The sequence below is a fragment of the Fundulus heteroclitus genome, chromosome 16 (assembly GCF_011125445.2).
Source record: "Fundulus heteroclitus isolate FHET01 chromosome 16, MU-UCD_Fhet_4.1, whole genome shotgun sequence".
Lineage (NCBI taxonomy): Eukaryota > Metazoa > Chordata > Actinopteri > Cyprinodontiformes > Fundulidae > Fundulus > Fundulus heteroclitus.
Genome location: NC_046376.1, coordinates 34,612,678 through 34,628,505, shown reverse-complemented (window position 1 = coordinate 34,628,505; position 15,828 = coordinate 34,612,678). Strand labels below are relative to the sequence as shown.

Below are 15,828 nucleotides of genomic sequence, written 5' to 3'. Positions count from 1 at the left end.
CATGACTGGCTGGTCTAGGCAGCTATGGGCTCATGGGGTGAGTTCTGGTTGGCTGGCTCGTTCAGATTGTGTTGGCCCCGTCTCTAGATGGATGGGTTAGGGGGTCGTTGGGGGTGGGATCGAGGCAGAGCTTTGGGGCTAGTTTTGGACCAGGTTTTCCCAGGTTGAGGTGGTGCTTAGCCCTGGTCTTAGCTTGTGGCTCAGGTGGTCTGCTCCCCCATCCTTGTGATAGGGATCACCTCCCAGGTCTGGGTGCTGGATGCCCCTCTGGACTATCAGTACCTGGACATGGGAGTACAGGATGTGTATGGTAAGTGCAAGTGTGTGTACCTTTTTTTTTTTTCGAGTGTAGTTATGAGCGTTTACATGAATAGGTAATGGGTTGCGAACATGTGAATGTGACTGTGCGCCTGTGTTTATGCGCTTACCTTTTTGTCAGGTTGGGATTTGGGCTATGCCCTCTCCTGGGACATCTCACTTCTATAGAGATAAACCCTATAATTAGCTTTGGCTGTCACTAAATGCATCTTGTAATAATACTGTGTATTTTTCAGTGATGTTATCAAAAGCGTTTGCTGTCTTTTGCCTGTGATGTGTATTTTGGTTGGTTTTGCTGTCTTTTTTTATCTTTTCTGCAGAAGCAGACTCAGAGGATGTTATCTTGCACTATTTTTTCTCTGCTCTATTTTTCTCACCTTTTCTCCCTTTTTTACATCTTGCCTCGTTTTTCTCTTCCTTTCTCTTTTACGTTTCCATTTCTATGTCTATTTTGAAATAATCCCAAAATAATATCCAGTAAAGTCTTTTGCGTACATATCAAGTACTATAGCAAAAGCAGTAATGCTCCACTAGTGAAAGTAAATCTGTTAGGCTCTCTTTGGCATCCAGATAATTATTACACGGCAAAACGGAACTAAAAATAAGTAAATTTTTGTTGAAATTTGTGTATTTGTCGAGGATTTAGGCCCCTGAGTATTTTAACCCCTAAAATAAGATAATTAGATATACTGCACTTGAAATAAGATGATGGAGATTAGGTTTTCCAAAATAAGCGCAAAAATCTTATTCCATTGGTAGATCATCTTATTTAGCTGCTCAAATCAAGGACAAATACACTAATTTCAAGAAAACGTTACTTATTTTTAGTTTCATTTTTGCCGTGTGCTACAATGCCAGACAGGACATGTTAAACAAAGAAAAGCTGTTACCACTGTCCTGAGTCACTGAAAGCAGATGCAGCACAAGATGCAAAGCAGAGAGGACAGGAGATCAGATCCATCAATGACATGGTGCCAGGGTTGCTCTGTTTATCCTGCCAGGTTTGGTGCATTGCTGTGATTGGTCAACTGAGTCTTTTATAAAGTGTACTGACAGAAAATCCTCATTACCTGAAACTGAGCTTCAAGGCTGTCTTGCTGCAGCTCCACCATCAGGTAAGCATTGATGGAATAGTTAGGATAGTTGATATGTAGGTAGGTTCTGATGTGTTTTAAGGACACCTTCTGAAAACATATTCATCTGTTAAATACTGTTTGAAATTAAGTTTGACCTACTTAGTAATGTAAAGTTAAACTGTTCCATATTTTCTTTATTAGTTTTTTCTACATTCTCTTGGGTTTGTTTTGCCATTTGCTAATGTTAAGTATCCACTTCAGTGAACACCATCGGTCAGTCTATATTCCCAGCTCCATTCCAGTTTTTTCCCTCTTGTACTTTTTTTCACTGGATCTTGGACTTTTTATCACCGTTTGGCTGGGAGATGCCATTAGCAGCTTCCTTGTTTTAACCCCTGCTGCGCATGCGCAGTACGCACTGCTGTTAAAAATCATAAAAAACAGGAAAGCCTTTATTTACTAACAAACTGAGCAAAACAAAGCATAAAACAGCAAAATAACAAGTAATACGCCAGCAGGACGTGATAATATTTCATAAAAACTTTGTATGCAACCAGAGTGAGCTACTGACATAAAAATAAATAAAAAGTTAAATTACGTAGATGCACCTTTAAACATACCTTTTAAATAATGACAATAATTAAAAGTATTTTTTGTTAAATAAATTCATTTGAGTACAGATTTCACACTATATTTATTTATTTCATGTATTTATTTCAAATAGTTATTTTTCGGCCAGGCTGCCTGGCGGAGCAGGATCGGTTTCTCAACTCACTGATTTGCTTAGAAGGCAAGGATTTTATAACAGAAAAGCAGAGGGGGTTATGCAAAGAATTGTAATATGATAGAAAAAGACATGATACTCAAAGCACAGCTGATGATGAGGGTTTTCGTGGGGATTAAAGTCTTTCATATATTTTATTCTCTTCAACTTGTTTCCATTCAGTAACCTAATAGGTTTCTGTTTAGTTAGATATAATTACTATTATATTACTATTACTATTTAAACATTCCTTTGGTTTCTCTACCTGTCAGCCTCTACTGTGGGTCGCTGCCATAGACAATATATAACAGTAGACCCCGCATTGACTGTCGCAGCAGAAATTACGCCCGCCATCTTGGGGCGGTTGACCTGCTACCCTAACCTGCTGGTTTAAAGTGAACAGATGAAGGATGCCTCAGCACTGTGCGGCGTATTTTTGCTTTAATCGACTATTGACATCAGGGTTCGAGTGATAACTTTTCACTGTTAAGATGAACAGATATTGTTAGCATTTTGATTAGAATGTTATATTTCTATTTTGGTCCAACCAAATTCAAGCTGGCTGTTGGAGCAATTTCTCTATTTTTTGTTACGTTTTAGAATTTATATTTATATTTATATTTTTGTTTAAATTTAGTTGTTAAGAATACAATTATTTGTTAGTAATTTGTTTAATTAGTTTATTGATTTTGTTTGGGTCTTGGGTGTGTCACCTATATACATAGACTTTAGGTAGCTCGAGATGAACGTGGGTGATCATATGGTTTTTTACCAGTCCTCAGGAACCAACAGTCAGTCACCATTAGTCAATCAATGAATGAGCAGGTAAAGCAATCACCAATGCAGGAACCAGAGCAGGACAGGCAGCAAGGGATGGTTTCAAGTTTGTACCATGTTGTTTGCCTGCAGAGACCTGGAATAAACCAACACGGAACTGCATTTTGACGTGTTTTTGGAATTTCTGTACTGTGTACACTTCATCAAGTGACTATTTTAGTTACATTCATTTTTAATTCAAGTATTGAGTTTTTTGGTTTTCATGGACAAGTAGTCACTACACTTGCTAATGTTTGGTGCTGGGGTCGTGCCAAATGAGTTATTCCCAACAAAATTGGCTAATATATATATATGGGCCGCCCTGCCACAGACTGGCGACCTGTCCAGGGTGTACCCCGCCTCTCGCCCAGTGAACGCTGGAGATAGTGCCAAATGAGTTCTTCCCAACAAAATTGGTTAATATATATATATATATATATATATATATATATATATATATATATATATATATATATATATATATATATATATATATATATATTAGGGCTGGGCAACGATTAAAATATTTAATCGCGATTAATCGCCCTGATTAATCGCATTGTATTTACAAACTCCAAGAATGAATTCAAAAGTAGTGTAAAGAGCACTTTTATTTTAATGTTCTGCTGCCATATGAACAAAAGTGTTGTAACATTTGTAGCACTTATCAGTAACACATATTTAGTGTAAAGCTCAACTTAAACATGTAAAACAAAAAATAGCAATAATAATAAATTAAAGCTTATTGCCACTGACAGGGAATTCTCTTTATGAGGAAAAAAATCTACCAAAAACAGGCAATTTCTGAGGTAACCGCAGGGAGCAGCATTATCATTTTATGTTCAATACCAAAGTTTAACTTGGCAGTGGTTACAACTAACTTGTTTCTGTCATATTTGTTGCTGGAAGAACTTTAAACTGAAATGCTTGCTAACTCGATATGCTTGCGTTGCTTGCGTTTATTTGACGTTGACACACGTTTTTTTGTTGTTGCTTTCTCGCGTGCATATAGTAAATGGCAGGGAAAAACAGGCAAAAACACATGGATACTTTGAAACGAGAAGCGACTTCACCGACGGCGTCTAAGCAGACCCCCCCGCTCCGCTCCGCACAAAACTTGTTCCGGCCGCCAACTCACCGCCTCGCCTAAGCAAATAGACCCCTTGCATCTGACGTCACAGTCACGTGATCGGGGGTGTGCGCCTCCATCTTGGTGGGCACGCTAGCGTGACAGCCCACCACTGCACTGGCACAGTTAGCTTATTACTCGCATGGCCGGCGGAGCGATTGTTCAATATGGTGCAAACCTGTTGCATTGTTGGTTGCGGGAATCGTGCTGGGAGGGACAAAAAGTCGTTCTATAGGTTGCCTACCATAATAGACTGGCAGTGTGCTAACAACGGAACCGCGGGGTTTAAAAAGTTCACCGCTCACGATCTGTGCGGCGCGATCGGACTGTACACACTGTACGTCGTGCCCCCTCTGGGACCGCTTGCTGTGGTGGCAGAGGCAGGCGAGCGACGGTGGGTGAACAGGGAACCAGAGCAGGGGGTCGAGCCCAGCTCACGCACCGCACCGGCAGCCGCGCGGCACGGCAGGTCGCCCGCCCCGCGAGTGGAGGCGTGCCGAAACAGGCGGCCAGCGCGTTGCGCGGACCGGAGCGCTTGCCCTCCCCAACCCCTCTGCGAGCCGACCGACGTTCGGGCCCCGCGGGTCCCGGGCCGGGGACGGAGAAGAGCGGAGGTCGCCCCCTCATAGCTCTGCTTGAACAGCAGGATGCGCTCACGAAAACCTCACGACGGCGGACTGAACAATATTAAACTCACCCTTCCACGGACAACTGCTACATCATTCAGGTAACAAACAGACAGTTCACGTATCCATCCGGCAGTGAACTGTTTGTGCGCTTCCAAACTCTTGTACGCCTTCATCTGATCGCCACTGTACGTTGGGGTGGGTGACAACACAAGGTAGTTCACCAGATCCGCATAGCAAATGGCCAGTGGCAATGGCCAATCATCGGGATTGCTAGAAAAATCCATATCAGGAAGAGCCAAAGGGTCCGCATTACCGATCCTTGTACATTTAGCATAGTAAAATGCCTTATCAGAAGGTTGTAACTCATCCACATAAGGCTTGGATTGCATGTTGGTAAGGGTGGCTGCCAACCAATATGGCCGCCACGCAAGGGGTTCTGGGTAATGGAGTCACGTGGTTGCAAGGGGTCTATTCCTGCGGGAAACACAGCCTTCCGCATGTCGGCTTTGTTTTTTTCCGGCCAGCACCTTTCTTACTCTGAATCCGAGGTTTGGCTGACAGCGAGGTTATCGGCGCATTATCGCCACCTACTGTTCTGATTCAAACCCCTACACCGCAGCAACAGACCTTCACAAAATAAAAGCATGTGAGCAACATGCGTTAACGCGCGTTAAAGAAAATATCGCCGTTAATAGTGTAATGAGTTAACGCAAAATTAACGCGTTAACTTGCCCAGCCCTAATATATATATATATATATATATATATATATATATATATATATATATATATATATATATATATATATATATATATATATATATATATATATATATATATTGTGGCGGACCACTAGGGGGCTCCACTCTCACTCAGTGGAGAAGTTGTAGTGATGAGAAATATGTTTGTTCGTCGGTGTATATATATATGGTTTTCTGTACAATTGCTCTCAGTTGGAGTCGAGTAAAGAGCTGTTCAAACCTACATCCTTTGTGTCGTCATTTTCACTCCTCCACATTGGTGACCCCTGTGAGCCAACATGTCCACATCTGATGGCCTGCCCAGCTCCTCACAGCCGATCGCTGTCTCTGGTGGACCTCCACCGGCTTCTTTTGCTGTGGCCGTTAAGATTCCGGATTTCTGGCTACATGATCCGCAATCATGGTTCTTCCACGTCGAAGCACAGTTTGCTCTTCGTGGAATCACATCGGACGACACAAAGTACCACTATGTGGTTTCAGCGCTGGATCCACCATCCACCAGGCGCGCGATGACCCTGCTTCGCAACCCTCCCGCGGACGGAAAGTACAGCGCGCTCAAACACCTGCTTCTCCGCCGTTACTCCCTGTCCGACGCAGAACGCGCCGAGAAGCTGCTTTCTCTCTTGGGGTTAGGAGATGGCTCCGCTTTGGAGCTCATGGAAAGTATGCTGTCCTTGCTGGGTGACGACGAAGGCGGATTTCTTTTCATCCACCTGTTCCTGTGACAACTCCCGGCTCCGGTGCGGATCGCTCTGGCTAACTCGTCCCTGCTGCGGGAGAAGGATTACCGCTCGCTGGCTGAGGAAGCTGATCGCATCCTCCTGGCTTCCAAGACCTTCACGGTCCAGTCGCTGGCCAAGGAAACGACGGCAGCTTTTTCTGAGCCTTTGCAGTCTTCAGCGGTCGATCAGCCATCGGTGATGGCAGCGATCGCCACCAGGAAACGCCAGAAGCCGGTTTTTTGTTTCTACCATCAGCGCTTCGGCGTCAGGGTGCGGCGCTGCCTCCCGCCCTGCAGCTTCAAGCTGCCGGGGAACGACCAAGCCGACGCCTGCTAGCAGCCGCGGCCGTCGGCGATAAGGAGAGGCTGCTCTTTATTGAGGATTCGCGATCGGGGAGACATTTTCTGGTGGATTCGGGTTCGCAGAAGAGCCTCATTCCCCCGGCGGGCTCCGACAGGCTTGCTGAAGGCTGCGGTCCCCAGCTGACCGCCGCTAACGGTTCTCCCATCAGAACATTCGGAGAAAGGTTGGTGACTGTCTGTCTCGTGCGCTGATTTCCCCAGTTTATGTCGGTATCGATTTTTCTGCTATGGCTGCAGACCAGCGCAGTGATGCAGACATCCTCGTGTTACAGTCTGGGTCCACGGGCCTCCAGCTGGAGGAAAGACAGATGCAGGAAGGTGGTCCTCCTCTGATCTGTGATGTTTCTACTGGCTGTCCCCGCCCTCTGGTTCCTGTTTCGTGGCGCCGCCGGGTTTTTGACACGTTACACTCCCTCTCGCATCCCGGCATTAGGGCCTCCGTCAAACTGGTCAGTTCTAAATTCGTTTGGACTGGACTGCGCAAAACAGTTAGAGAATGGGCTGCAGCCTGTGTTCAGTGCCAGCGTGCTAAGGTCCAGAGGCACACTAAAGCACCTTTGGAACTGTTTCCCATCCCTGACAAGCGGTTTGATCATGTGCATGTAGACCTTGTGGGTCCCCTTCCCCCATCACAGGGTTTCACACATCTCCTGACCATGATCGATCGTACAACCCGATGGCCGGAAGTGGTTCCGCTGTCATCTACAACGTCAGCAGCGGTGGCCCGGGCTTTCCAACTGGGTTGCACGTTTTGGCCCCCCCTCTGACATTACTTCTGATAGGGGCCCACAGTTCATTTCAGAGCTTTGGTCCGCCATGGCCGATGGTCTGGGGGTCAAGATCCACCGCACCACTGCATACAATCCGCAGGCTAATGGGTTGTGTGAGCGGTTCCACAGGTCTTTGAAAGCTACGCTCCGTGCTTCTTTAACTGATGGAAACTGGGTTGACCGCCTTCCATGGGTCATGCTCGGTTTGCGTTCAGCCGTTAAAGAGGACCTTGGTGCTTCCACAGCTGAACTGGTTTTCGGTCAGCCCCTGCGTGTCCCTGGGGCGTTTTTACCTGATTCCCCTGCGCCACAGTTCGGTCCACTTGGGCAACGTTTTTTCCCTCAGGGAGACTCCTTTCATGTTCCCACCCCTGTTCACCATTGTTTGCCCCAGTCCTTTGTTCCTGAGAACTTAGAGACCTCTAAATTTGTTTTCGTTCGACACGATGCACACAGAACACCCCTACAACCTTTGTATGATGGCCTTCAGAGTCCTTGAACCAGGGCCTAAACATTTTCTTTTGGATTTGGAAAGGGCGTAAGGAAACTATCTGTGTTGATAGGCTCAAACCCGCTCATGTCTTGGCGGACGATCAGGTGGTAACGGCCCAAGCTCCTCGCAGGGGAAGACCCCCCTCCACTGTTTTAATGGACCGCTGTTCTTCCTCCAGAGATCCTCATTTATCGGAGCTCAACCCCCCTGCAGCCTCTCCATGTCGCCTTCGTCCTCAGGCACGGATGTCCCAGGATCATCCTACAGGGTCCAAGTTCAGCCGTTTTGGACGTTTGTTGAAACGCACGAATCTGGATTAGTTTGTTATTTTACCCTACTGAGTGTTCGGGGGGGGTGGGGGGGGGGGGGGGCATTTGTGGCGGACCACTAGGGGGCTCCACTCTCACTCAGTGGAGAAGTTGTAGTGATGAGAAATATGTTTGTTCGTTGGTGTATATATATGGTTTTCTGTACAGTTGCTCTCAGTTGGAGTCGAGTAAAGAGCTGTTCAAACCTACATCCTTTGTGTCGTCATTTTCACTCCTCCACAATATATATATGGGCCGCCCTGCCACTGACTGGCGACCTGTCCAGGGTGTACCCCGCCTCTCGCCCAGTGAACGCTGGAGATAGGCACCAGCAACCCCCTCGACCCCATGAGGGATTAAGCGGATCAGAAAATGGATGGATGGATACCCTCTGTAATTGTAGTGATCAGAGGCAGGGGATCCAGAATTCAGCCAGACCAGCAGAGGTTCAGATCAGGTTCCTTATTTACAAAAATCAAAGACTGGGGCAAAAACCAAAAAAAATACACAACCAAAAGACGGCACAAAAATAAACAGACAAGCAGGGCAGGTAAAAACAGGAACAGACAGGCAGAATGGCTCAGGTTTCTGGAGACCAGGGGTCCATTCTTCGTACGTTGCATCTAAGATCAAATGACACATCCAAGATGATTTCAAGCGGCTAATCCTGATCCGGCTAACTGGGTTCTTCCAACACACCTGTTGTTTACGATTAGTATGGCTGGATTGAGTTATCTGAGATGACTGCGCGTTCATGCGTTTGTTTAAAAGGGGAAATGCATCGATAGCAGAAACATTGATCAGCAGCGCTGCTATTGGCTGTTCAGCATGGCCAAAGAACGCCCACAGTTTTTCTCCCAAGCAGAACACGAGCTTTTAATGGAAGGTTATGCCGAATTTGAGTCATTAATTAAAATGACAGGTAACACCACAAAATCTGCTAAAGCCAGGAGAGAGGGCTGGCAAAAAGCAGCAGACAAATTAATGCGTAAATACTGTCCATGGTAGATGTTTCTATCACTTTCTACAGTATGAATTTGTGCATTTTAATAATTTCATATTTACTTTGGTCTTTTATGTCAGAGCCTCCACGAGACCCACTAGAACAAGTAAAAGTGAAGCACAAGAATATTCTACAAAACAGTAGCCTTTAATTATTATACTTTATTTTAAAAAGCCACTTGTTAATGCAAAAGATCCAATATCGGTGTCATTCCTTAGACACTGGAAGTAAAGGAGGCGTGCAAACTGTGAATTTTAACAAAAAAAAAAATCTTTATCAATGAAGTTCTTCCTTTTCCAAGTCATCCACAGTTTACACGGTAAAACTGTATTGCTCCGGGTCTAAATAATCCATCCATAGTTTTTTCTAATACAATATAGGCTTGACAGGAAGCAAGCCTTTCAAAGTAAACTAAACTTCACAATAAAATGGCCTGAACAAATCTTCTTACTGAATATGATAAAAATAAAAAGCAAACCATCATACAAATAACTTAAATATTTTCTATTTATGGCTCTAACACCACTTTTTCCTCTTTAAAAGCCACTGTTAAATGATGTGCTTGTCTGTTTATAACAGCCACCAAGAAAAATCTCTCTACAATTACACTGTGGCACTGCGCTAAAGGATCCTGTCTATTGCGCAATACGCGATTAATTCGAAAAACTCTGCAAATTATTCTTGCACCTTCAGCAACAGGTTGCTGTCGTAAAAATGGACATGGCTACCATAGACTTTCCTATTTCCTCCGCTTATACAGCTGCGATCTAATTCTGTTTACATGAAATAAGCCTGCTCGCGAGCAGGCTTAAGCTGGCGCACATGTTGCTATGACAGCAAGTCCAAGATGAGTTTCGAAGAACCAAACAATCCAAGATCATGCCAAATCGTCAACAATCAAATCCAGCTAACTGAGTTAGCGACGTACGAAGAACGGACCCCAGGGAGTCAAGAATCCAAAAGCAAACAAAAACAGAATATTGCAGGAGGATACTCACCCATAAACTCAACAAGACGACCCAGCACTGATGTCTGGTCTCAACAGTTTATATGGAGGTGGAAGCAGGTGAAACCGGTGAGAGGTGATTGCAGCAGGGGAGGAGTTAGGCAGGTGTGCAGAGTAAGTAATTAGACCAGACATCAGTGCAGAGGCTCAAAACAAGACCAGAAACCAAACCTAAAACAATAAATGTAAAATAAACCTCAAAACTCACATTAAGACAGAACTCAAACTATGACAGAACTCCAGAACCTAAAACACAAATAAACCAAAAGGCAAGAAAAAGCTAACTTTAACCAAATTATAAACAGGAACCAAGTCAGAATATTACAGTAATGTGTCACTGGCTCCGCGCCTGCCTCAGAACTAGGAAAAAGTTGTCTTGTCTTGCTCTGTGTGATGCGGCCAATCAGGCGTCAGGGTCTCCCTACTGAGTTTTATGGGTGAAGGTGACAATTTAAATTATTTCATGATGAGTCTGCTGCGTGGCACCATAACATGAAATATATAAATACAGCATGATGCTACTGCCACCACACTTACATATTTTTTTCTTTGAATTAATTTACTTACTGTATATTGGGAATCTAGCGTGATGGAACACCACGGTCTCAGAGCAGCCACCATTTCAGAACAAAGACTAAATTATTCTGGTTCTTAAACTGGCTTGAGTGTCTTAGAAATTAGGTTAAAAAACAGCCACCTCTGTATGTATACAGAAAGTAGATTCTGACATTAACTGCCATTTTAAAATCAAGCCGTTTTTATGATAAAGATTAAAAGCACAAAAGGATAAAAGGTCGGTCATTTTTTTTATCAGCTGAACATCTTGCTCCTTCAATTCTAAAGAAAGAGCAGATGTGTCTAAAGATGCCTCTAGAGAATAGTTTCATCTAAATGCCTCATTGATCATTTAAACTACAAACACGCTGAAAGTATCAATGGCTATTAGAAATCTTTCTCACTAAGTAACAACTTCACACTGAAGAGAGTCCATGTAAGTGTGACATTACAGCCTCTAGCATGGTGCATTCACTTATCAGAAATTTTCTTTATATTTTTCATTTTCTCATCAGCCAGACACGGATCAGGGTTCAACTTAATTAAAAATTCTGTTTGCCAGCTGATTTCTCAGTGCATCTCTACAGAAACACAGAAATCCTGCCCATTTAACCTTTCATGATTTCTCTCCTTCAGGCTCAAGATGTCATATATTTCACTAAAGCAAATATTTCATAAGAAATGTTAATCTAACTGCAGGTTTCTTGAAAGTCTGTCCATAAAATCATGATGAGGATCATCGACAGCTTTGTCACCCTGCTGTTCATCCTTCAACCCGTGTCTGGGCTGTATTTAAATCTCACAGCTATGGACCTTATCCTCTATACCAACAAAAAGAATTGGAATGAAGCCCAGACTTTCTGCAGGGAGAAACACACTGACCTGATCACTATCAGAAGTAAAGAAGAAAGTTCGGTCTTTCCTTATACCCTAGCCTGGATCGGACTGTACCGGGAAAATAATGATGCTCCATGGAAATGGTCCAGAGGAGACGAGATTCCATCATTTACCAACTGGGATCCTTCTGGTAAGTGGCATGAATAGAACTAATGACCATATTGAAAATAAATGGGCCTTCATATTTTCCCTCTGTAATTTGTTTATCCTGCTATTGTCTTTGTTAAATGAGTGGTTGTTCAACAAAGACACAAGAAAGTGCAATGAAACTCTCGAAGAACAAAACATGTAACAGGAAACTCCAAGGACTACTTTAGTAACCTGACTGGATTTACCCCAGATCCTCTCAGCAGATTCCAGTCCAATACAAAGAGTGGTTTCTCCTAAAAATTACACATAAAAAGCTACATCATTAAATAGTTTATAATCAAATCAAATGCAACGACTCTGTGTTGCATTTAAAAGCTATATTAATAAAGCTCTGAATCAGGCTGAAAAGCTGTCTAGGAGCAAGCAAAGCTCTTGGTGGTGGAGAGAGCTGGCTTACTCACTGCAGAGATAATAGACAGGATGGCAAGCAAAGTCACGAGTGACTTGGTGACATGAACAATGACAAAAACCTTTCCTCTTAATGTCTTTGGTTTTTTAATCAGCAATAAATGCACATGATTCCATATATTAAAACAATTCTACCAAATACTGAGAAAATGGATACAAATTTTGAATCTGGTCCTCCTCTGAGCTTCAATTTCAATGCTTGTGACAAAGTGGGTGAGAACACCATTTGTCTGTTTATATATATTTTGGTAACATTCTGGTTTGTTTGATTTAGCCATATTGTATTTAGTCTTTAGTTTGCAAATATATATATACTATCCCGGATTTGTTTATGTTTTGCATTTCTACTGATTATTTACTATAACATCTTGGTTTAAATCAATTCAGTTTCTGTTTGTAATTGTTTTTCATTTAACTTGTGTATTTTATTTTGGTGATCTTACCTAATGTGTGGCAGAAGAAAGTGTTACCCACAGACATATATACATAGACGCGTCATAGGGCGCAGGTTCGCACGTCAACGTCACCGCCATATTGTATGTGGCGTTGAGTTGACAATAAAAGAAGTTGAGTTCTTTTATTGTGAACGTGGATCAGAGAAGATGCCTCATTCCTGTGCTGCAATAAATACACACACATTATATATATATATATATATATATATATATATATATATATATATATATATATATATATATATATATATATATATATATATATATTTATATATATATGTGTATATATATATATATATATATATATATATATATATATATATATACATATATATATATGTATATGTATATATACATATACATATACATATATATTTGTGTGTGTATGTGTTATGAATATAAGGATCAATTTGTTAAATCTAAACATTGTGGTCTTCATTATTTCATAAAACCGTGTCACATGTGAACCTTTAGGAACAGACTTTTTGGGTGAGTTTTAAAGAGGTAAAATTAATAATATGAGGGGGAAAAAGTCCTAGGTCAATAAAGTAAAAATAAACAAACAAACACAAAAGTGATAATGTTATGAGAAAAACGTCATATTATGAGAATTAAGGGGGAACATTTCCAGAATAATCACAGTTTGCAGAATTATTTCACTCCTAGAGTAATAGGGCCAAGTTAGATTATTTTAAATATTTTTATTCTTTAGGAGAATAAATTCAGGAGAATGAAGCTAAAGGGATACGAAAATAAACTTGTAATATTACAAAAAAAAAATATTACGAATACAAAGTATATTCAGAGATTAAAGTTCCTCTGATACTGTTTAAGTGACTGAGTAACTGCAGATTTGCCACATTTAAGATGGCGGTTGCACTGACGCATCGCAGCATAGGGAGAACCCGCCCAACGACGCGTCTACTCTTATATTATGTCTATGGTGTTACCCCACTTCCTGGAGTTAGGCCTTCCTGTTGGAGGAATGGCACAGGAAGGTACCAACTGAAGAGGGGAAGCGATAGCTACTTGAGTCTTTTTGTCATTGAGTTTTGGCATTGTGTACTTTCATGCTGTTTGTATTTAAATTTGCATTGTTGTTTTCATATTCAGATATAGTGCTGAGTTGTACTTAAACAATGGTAGAGAAAGTATCAACTGTTTGGGGGTGCCTGTTGGAAAGAGTTCATTCGAGGCCATTTTGTCTACCTTGGGGAAAGGGTATAAGCCAGTTCACTGCTATTGTTTTCTTCCGGGTTTTTCGCGCCTGCGCGCCGGACTGGAAGGCAGAAGGCGAGCACAGTGGCAGACGCAAACAGAGCAAACGACGAGTTCTCAACGTATTTTTCTTCTTTAGATAACGTATCACAAGATCGTTTTAAGAGTAAGTTGATGGTTGATGGTATCAGATTGCCAGATACCGTCCAAATACCGTATCTGGTCTGTCTGTCGTTATTGTCCCAAACAGTGATTTCTAGAGTGATTCTTTTCAAGCTGTAAGCAAACGAAATTTCGTTCTGTACGCACTCTGTGCATACAAAATAACAATAAAGATTTATATCTATCTATCTATCTGTCTATCTATCTGTCTGTCTGTCTGTCTGTCTGTCTGTCTGTCTGTCTGTCTGTCCGTCCGTCCGTCCGTCCGTCCGTCCATCCATCAAAGGCAGCTGCAATGTGCCGCAGTGCTGCACAGTGCGGCCCAATAGCAGGACGCTATGTGGAGAAAATGCCGGCAGATGAAATCAATAGCTTCTATGTCAGTGGTGACCGCGGTGAAGCTGGTGTGGGACTGAATCTACTTTATTAATCTCTTACTTTTACTGTTTATTTTGTTTTTTGAGAACAGAGCTGTTGTATGTTTGCTACTTAAGTAGCAAACATACAACATTATTTATGATGATATCATTGTGTTTTCATCCCACTGTTTCTCACAGATTTATTTAGAGTCAATGCCACTCAGTAATGCTGAGTCAATAAACTGGCTGCTGAAAGTGCAGCATAAAGGAGCAATAAGTGATTTTTCACCACTGGATGTGACATGAGCACTGTCTGTAGACCAAAACAAGACATGTATCAAACCACGCCTCTCTCTATGTCTGACCCTGCGTCTTTCTGCATGCAGTTTGCATGTTCTCCCTGTGCATGCGTGGGTTCTCTCCTGGTACTCTGGCTTTCTCCCACAGTCCAAAAACATGACTGTTGGGTTAATTGGTCTCTCTAAATTCTCCTTAGGTGTGAGTGTGTGTGTGGATAGTTCTTTGTCTCTGTGTTGCCCTGTGACAGACTGGCGACCTGTCCAGGGTGTACCACTGAATGCTGGAGATAGGTAACAGCACCCCTCGCGACCCCATGAGGGACAAGCGTGACAGAAAATGGATGGATGGATGTTATGATTGGGGGGAGAGAGATGAAACATTTGTTCATAGGTGATCAATTTTAACATGAACATCTTTATCAAACTCCTGTTTCTTACAGAGCCACAAAGAAATGAACACTGTGCTGCAAAATGGTACCAAGAAGGACAATGGCTAAATTATGTTTGCTCAAGGGAACACAATTTCATATGTGTTGCTGAGAAGTTGGTTCTGGTGAGAGAGAATAAGACCTGGGAAGAAGCCTTAGAACACTGCAGATCTCTGAACAAAGATAAGCAGAACAATCAAGGCTATGAGGAGGAAAAAAGCTTTGACCTGGCCACCCTGAACACTACAGATTACCAGAACTTTGCACTAGAGAGAGCCCAACAGGCTACGACTGAGGAGGTGGGCCATTTACTGTTCTGAGTTGGTGTTGTTGTCCAGTTCATGCTCTGTGTTTATGCGGATCTGTCTGCTACATGTCTGTAGGTGTGGATTGGCCTGCGTTACCTGGGTGATGACTGGTTTTGGGTGGGTGGAGAGCCGGTGTTGTACCAGAACATTCCAAGCTGCCCTGCTGTCAGGTGTGGTGTCCTGGAGAAGAACAGCAGCACATTATTTGGGATTAGAGACTGCAGCCAGAGAAGGAACTTCTTCTGTTACAAGAAACCACACAACCCGTGAAAGTCCCTGAGATCATGCTGTTGATGAAAACACGGCACATTTAGAAACTTTATTATCTCTTTTGCTGTAGCATTATTTAATTAGCTGTCTTAGTTCATACACTTATATAAAGGCCCATTTAATAATATAAATATTCAGCCTTTTTTTTAATTACAGAAATGTTG

General features: G+C 42.6%; 1 protein-coding gene and 1 long non-coding RNA gene across 2 annotated transcripts in view; both read right to left on the bottom strand.

Annotated features, from left to right (window-relative positions):
• lin7b (lin-7 homolog B (C. elegans)) overlaps nt 1-15,828 on the bottom strand; it is a 61,876-nt gene that overhangs the window by 27,345 nt on the left and 18,703 nt on the right. The gene's annotated exons all lie outside the window — the stretch shown is intronic.
• Nucleotides 448-15,573, bottom strand: LOC118566436. Its single transcript, XR_004933009.1, has 3 exons — nt 15,491-15,573; nt 11,943-11,990; nt 448-480 (listed from the first exon to the last, which is right to left on the bottom strand). It is a non-coding gene; the product is annotated as an uncharacterized LOC118566436 (long non-coding RNA).